The following is a 6,564-nucleotide window of genomic DNA, read 5'->3' as shown; positions in this document are numbered from 1 at the left end:
TGATGAAATGCTTTAGCTTTTTATTGTCTGGGAAATTCTTGATATGTCCATTGATTCTAAATGATAGCTTTGCAGAATACAGTAATCTTGTTTGTAGGTCGTTGCTTTTAATTACCTTGAATATTTCTTGCCACTCCTTTCTGACCTGCAGTTTCTTTTGAGAAATCAGCTGGAAGTCTTATGAGAGCTTCTGTGTAGGTAATGAGCTGCTTTTCTCTTGCTGCTTTTAAGATTCTCTCTTTGTGTTTAATTTTTGGCATTTTGATGATGATGTGTCTTGGTGTGGATGACTTTGGGTTCATCTTGTTTGGGACTTTCTGGATTTGTATGTCTGCTTCCTTCATCAAGTTAGGAAAGTTTTCTGTCATTATTGTTTCAAATATGTTTTCAATTTCTTGTTCTCTCTTTTCCTTCTGGCACCTCCAAGATGCGAGTGTTGGCATGCTTAAAGTTGTCCCAGAGGCTCTTTACACTATCCTCATTTATTTGGATTCTTTTTTCTTTTTGCTATTCTGACTGGGTGTCTTTTGATTCTTTATATTCCAAATCAATGGTTTGCTTCTTGGCTTTACCTACTTTACTACTGAATATCTATATATTATTCTTTATTTCAGTTAGTGCATCCTTCATTTCTGACTGGTCCTTTTTCATGTTGTTTATGTTCTCACTAAATTTCTTGGAGGTCTGCTTAAGTTTCTTGAAGGTCTCACTAAGTTTCTTGAATGTCTCACCAAGTTTATTGAGCAACCTTATAAATAGTATTTTAAATTCTGCATCTGATTTATTGCTTATTTCCATTTTGTTTAATTTCGTTCCTGGAGTTTTGTTCTTTTCTTTCATTTGGGACATGTTTCTTTGTTTCCTCATTTTGGCTGCCTTCCTGTGTTTGTTCTATATATTAGGTAGAGTTGGTATGTCTCCTAGGCTTCATAGGGTGGCCTATTGTTGTAGATGTCCTATAGGACCCAGTGGCACAGCCTCCCTGATCCCTCCAGCTGGGCCCGCAAGGTTCACCCCTCATGTGGACAGTAAATCCTGCTGTTGTAATTGAGTCTTAATTGCTGTTAGCATGCCAATGGGAGGTATTTACTCAGGCTGATAAGCTGCATGGACAGGCTGTGCCCACTGATTACTGGCCTCTGACTTACTTGAAGGATCACCTGTGTAGGAGCCAACCACACAGAGCAAGACTTACTTAATCAGGGCTCTTGTACCCACTGAGTCTGCTCATTCAGTGTGTCACTTGTGGAGGTAGTTGGGTGTTGGTGTTTCAAAGTGGTCTGAAGCTGTTCACTAGGTGTGCTGGCTCTGGGTCAAGGACAGCCACTGCCTGTGTTCTACCTGGGGCCATCAGGCATAAGCTACAAAGTGATCTGAAGATAGCTGCTTCTTGTGCTGGGCTTGAAGGTGCCAAGGAAAAGCCAAGTTGTGAACCAAAGCTGGCTGCTTTTAGTGCCAGGCCTGGGGCCACTTAACAAGAGGTATGGGACTCACTGAGACCAGATGCTGCTTCTTTGAGAGAAATTTTAGGAAACTCTGATGCAGGATCCAAGACAGGCCAATTCTATGGTAAAGCCTTTGGAAACAGCTTGGGAGGGTCCGAAAGTGGGTAGGAGCAGGGCCTCAGGAAATCACCAGGGTGTGGCAAATAGTTTGAGGTAGGTTGCTGAAGTCCCAGATATGGCAGCTGTCTGCTGCCCCAGGGGAGGGCTCAACAAAGCAACATCAGCCTCTGCCAGCATGTCTGTCCAGGAGAAAGCCACTTTTCCAGCCCTCACCTCAAGGCCAAACAGCTCAGTTCTTCCCTGTATGTCTCTGGTGCCCCTGAAGCTGCCTCCCCTCCAAGCTTAGAGGAAGTAAGTCCAAGTTCGTCCTTGTGTGGGCCCTTTAAGAGGATCTTCCTGGGGCTCCCACAGCCACAGTTCCCATTGGTTTTTACAGCCAGAAGTTATGGAGACTTCTCTTCCTGGCACTGAAACCCTGAGCTGGGCACCTGGCTTGGAATGGGAAACCGTCACTCCACAGGGAGGACCTTCCAAGCTGAGGTGTTTCTCCTGATTTTTATCCACCACACATGGGTGTGGGACCAGCCCGTCCGTGCCTCCGCCCCTCCTACCAGTCTTGATGTGGGGGCTGCTTCAATTTTGCAGTTGTAAGACTTCCATTCAGCTCAATTTCAGGTAGTTCTGAATGATGGTTGTATTGTAGTTTAGTTATAATTTTGATGTGTTTGTGGGAGGAGGTGAGTACCACATGTACCTACGCTGCCATCTTGACCAAAAGTCGGCATTTTCATTCTTGAGCTAAGTCACCACATCAACATCTCTGGTTTGTACCATAATGAATACGTGTTAAGAAAATGCATGATTGGAGACTCCTATAGCTTTTCTTTTTCTTTTTTTTGAGTTAAAGCCAAATTTATTTTCAAGAATATTTTTAATTAATTAATTTATTTTTGTTATGGATGTTTCTCCCTTTCCCCCCACTGATTTCCCCCTCCCCCGCCCTCCTCGCCCTGTCCCCAGCTTTGGTGTCCATGTCTAATTTTCATACATACATGAATACAAGTTCAGTGTTTTATCTCTCCACCACCAACTGCTCTTCTGGGGATTGTCAATCTGTACCACACTTCCACGTCTCTGGGACTACCCCATTTCTCAGACTGTTATGTTCATTATATTCCACAAATTAGTGAGATCATATGATACTTGTCTTTCTCTGTTTGGCTTGTTTCGTTTAGGATAATACTCTCCAGGTCCCTCCATGTCGTCTCAAAGGATAAGAGATATTTATTTTTTACAGCTGCATAGTGCTCCATTGTATATATGTATCACAGCTTTTTTTATCCATTCTTCTACTGATGGACACTTGGGCTGTTTCCAAATCTTAGCTATTGTCAATAGTGCTGCTACAAACATGGGGGTACATATATTCTTTCTGATTGGTGTTTCAGGCTTCTTATGGTATGTTCCTAGAAGTGGGATCACTGGGTCAAATGGAAGTTCAATTTTTTATTTTTTGAGGAAACACCATATTGTTTTCCATAGTGGCTGCACCAGTATTCATTCCCACCAGCAGTGTACTAGAGTCCCCTTTTCTACACACCCTCACCAACACTTGTTGTTTGGTGATTTGTTGATGGCAGCCATTCTGACAGGTGTGAGGTGATACCTCCTTGTTGTTTTAATTTGCATCTCTCTGATGATTAGTGATGTTGAGCATTTCTTCATATGTCTCTTAGCCATTGATATGTCCTGTTTGGAGAGGTGTCTCTTTACTTTCTCTGCCCATTTTGTAATTGGGTTCTTTGCCTTCCTTTTGTTGAGTTGGATGAACACTTTATATATATTGGAAGTTAACCCAGCAGAAACTGTGTAATCTAGTTACCCATGGGACCTGTGGGGTGCTGAAGCACCAGAGAGGCCTAGGTAACCCAGAAGCCCATAAGATTGCATAGAGCCGGGTTTTCAAAGTTACTGTATGATCCAGTTATCCGTGGAAACTGAAGAATGTGGGGAAACCAGAAAGTACTGTGCTACCCAGCAGGGACTGTACTATCCAGTTACATGCGGGACCTGCAGAGTGCTGAAGCACCAGAGAGGCCTATGTGATCCAGCAGCTCATAAGAAATGCATAGAGCTGGGTCCTCAAAGGGACCATGTGATTTAGGTACCGAAGGAACCTGCAGATGTGGGGGCACCAGAGAGGTTTGTGTGACCCAGTTGTGCACAAGATGGGAATAGAGGATGTGAAAATGGAGGTGGAGTGAATGGAAGCTACACAAATGATTTCCCAGGGCCAAACAAGAATTACAACTAAAATAAAGACAAATTTTCAAAAAAAAAAAAAAAGAAAAAGCAATAGTAAAGCAACAGGACATGAAAATATAATCAGGGACACTGGTAGGATCTGCAAAGGCATGAGAGTGTGGCGGGCTGGAAGCCCACAGACAGCAGCAGTCTTAGCAGTGAGCAGTGCCCTTGGGGAATAAATAACAAGCCCACTCCACAGTGCAAATAGCCTGGATAAAGCACTAAAATAGCCACAGTCCCTCACAGGGAAGCTACAGCAGATGGAGGGCAGACTGGGCTGTAACTCTGTGGGGATACCTGAGATTTGGAGGGCACTCAGTATTTTTGCTGAGTTGTGGCCACAAAGGACTGTGGCCAGTGAGCTCCTTCCCAGAGCTGTCGGGAAAAGCAGCAGCTCCACACCCCCGTAGATTCAGCTTTTCCCAGGTGAGGCAAAAAAAAAAAAAAAATGCAAATTGAGGATCATTAACAACCAGCACCTATTTCACCCTCTGGAATTCCTCTTATGCAGAAAACCAGGCCTATATTCCAAGTCACTGAGTAACTGAGACTACTAGCCTCCAGGCAAAAAGCTAGAGGATAACTGAACCTTTCCTGGGCTCGCAAATCTACCCAGAAAATTAAGGCTTGAGAGTCGTGTTTAACGTGGGCACACCCAGGCTTATCCAAACCCTGTAGAGGGAGCCACAAACAGCAGAATACCAACACCCACGGGGAAAATTTGGCAGGCTCCAAAATCCACTGAGATAGCCAAAATGGTGAAACAAAGAAACAAATCCCAAATGAAAGAACAAGAGAACTCTATAAAAGAGATAAATGAAATGCAATTAAACAAATTATCCAGGGTAGAGTTCAGAGCCATGATCTTGAAGAAGCTCAACAGCATGAGTAAGGACATCAGTATCATGAGTAAATATACAGAAACATTGAAAAGCAACCAAGTGGAAATGAAGAAAGACGTACCAGAAATAAAGAACACATTGGAAGGACTAACCAGCACAGTAGAGAAAGCTGAGGACTGCATCAGTGAAATAGAAACCAGGGTAGAAATAAATCAAACAATCAGAAAATGAAAAGTAAAAAAAAATTAAAAAACACAAAAATAGCTTAAGAGAGCTGTAGGACAACTGGAAACATAATAACCTTTGTATCACAGGAGTCCATGAAGAGGAAGAAAATGGGCAAGGGTTAGAAAATATATTTGAAGAAATGGTGACAGAAAACTTTTCTAACTTTGTGAAGAAAGAAGGCATTCAAGTTCAAGAAGCACAGAGACACCAAGTTAAAAAAACACACACACACACACACAAACAGGCCCACACCAAGACACACAGTAATTAAAATGCCAAAAATTAAAGACAAAGAGAGAATCCTAAAGGCAGCAAGAGATAAGCAACAGGTTACCTACAAAGGAACCCACATATGGCTCTCAACAGAAACACTACAGGCCAGAAGGGAGTGGCATGAAGTAATCAAGGTCAAGAAAAACAAGGATCTTAATCCAAGACTACACTATCCAGCAAGGCTATCGTTCAAAATAAATGGTCAAATAAAAAGCTTCCCAGACAAAAAAAGGCTAAGGGAATATATTGACACCAAACCAGGACTGCAAGATATGCTAAAAGGACAGCTGTAATTAGTAGAAAAAATAGAAATAAAAATAGAACCACACTAAACAAAAATGGCAATAAATAAGTACATATGAATTATCACCTTAAATGTGAATAGTTTGAATGCTCCGATAAGAAGACACAAAGTAGCTGACAGGATAAGAAAGCATAAATCACATATGTTGTTTACAAGAGACTCACCTCACAACAAAAGACTCACATAGGTTGAAAGTAAAGTGATGGAAAAAAATATTTCAAGCAAACGAAAAGCAAAAAAAACCTGGGGTAGCAAAACTTATATCTAATAAAGTAGATTTCAAAATGAAGGCCATAATTATAGACAAAGAAGGCCACTACATAATATTGAAAGGATTTATTCAACAGGAAGATATAACCTTGATAAACATATATGCACTCAATATAGGAGCACCAACATATATTAAAAATTTATAGAAAGAATTTAAAGGAGAAATCAACAGCAATACAATCATAGCGGAAGACTTCAATACCCCACTGACATCACTGCATAGATCTAGACAATAAATTAACAAGGAAACACACACTCTAAATGAAGTGCTAGGTCAAATGGATTTAATAGATATCCACAGAGAATAACACCCCAAAACTGCATAATTCACATTCTTCTCAAGTGCATATGGAATATACTCAAAGATACATCACATGTTAGGGCACAAACTAAATCTCTACAAGATAATGAAGATTGAAATCATAGCAAGCATCTTTTCATATCACAATGGCATGCAAGCAAAAATCAATTGCAATAAGGACATGCAAAAACATTTGAAAACATGGAGGCTAAGTAGCATGTTATTGAACAATGAATGGATTACCATGGAGATCAAGGAAGAAATTAAAGACTTTCTGAAAATCAATGAAAATGAACACAGAACAACACAAGATCTATGGAAGGCAGTGAAAGCAGTTCTGAAAGGGAAGTTCATAGCACTACAGGCCTACCTCAAGAAGCAAAAAAAAAAAAAATTCTGATAGACTATCTAATCTTACAACTTAAAGAACTAGACAGCAAACAAAAAGAAAACCCCAGAGCAAGTAGAAGGAAGGGAATAGTAGAGATCAGAGCAGAAATAAATGACACAGTGACCAAAAAAAACACAATTCAA

The sequence above is a fragment of the Molossus molossus genome, unplaced genomic scaffold (genome assembly GCF_014108415.1).
Source record: "Molossus molossus isolate mMolMol1 unplaced genomic scaffold, mMolMol1.p scaffold_m16_p_2, whole genome shotgun sequence".
Classification (NCBI taxonomy): Eukaryota; Metazoa; Chordata; class Mammalia; order Chiroptera; family Molossidae; genus Molossus; species Molossus molossus.
Note: the sequence above shows the minus strand (reverse complement) of the source record.